Consider the following 281-nt stretch of genomic DNA (forward strand, 5'->3'; position numbering starts at 1 on the left):
TCATCTTGCCTCTGTATAATGCATATTAAAGTTCATAAGTGCAGCGCTGCTTTGATTACAGCGGAAACCAAGGAAACGCTTTAAGCGCCACCTGCTGGCAGAGAGTGAATCTGCGTCTAATTCAGTTCTGCTGTTTGTTTCATGCAGATATTTTTTATGTAGTTTCACGAAACTGAAGTCAAACCATTCTGTTTTTGCTTCAAATTTCGAAATTATACAATCTAATTTAGATTAAAAACTGCTCATGTTGCATGTATGCAGCATCTTTGTTTGGATCGTGA

The 281-nt window shown here is 37.4% G+C and overlaps 1 protein-coding gene and 1 long non-coding RNA gene across 3 annotated transcripts in view; one reads left to right on the forward strand and one right to left on the reverse strand.

The window, feature by feature from the left end:
• LOC107692397 (phosphatidylinositol 3-kinase regulatory subunit gamma-like) overlaps window positions 1-281 on the forward strand; it is a 169,851-nt gene that overhangs the window by 167,378 nt on the left and 2,192 nt on the right. The window lies entirely within an intron of this gene.
• LOC107692398 (uncharacterized) overlaps window positions 1-281 on the reverse strand; it is an 11,418-nt gene that overhangs the window by 2,289 nt on the left and 8,848 nt on the right. The gene's annotated exons all lie outside the window — the stretch shown is intronic.

The sequence above is a fragment of the Sinocyclocheilus anshuiensis genome, unplaced genomic scaffold, assembly GCF_001515605.1.
Source record: "Sinocyclocheilus anshuiensis isolate Anshui unplaced genomic scaffold, SAMN03320099.WGS_v1.1 scaffold70, whole genome shotgun sequence".
NCBI lineage: Eukaryota > Metazoa > Chordata > Actinopteri > Cypriniformes > Cyprinidae > Sinocyclocheilus > Sinocyclocheilus anshuiensis.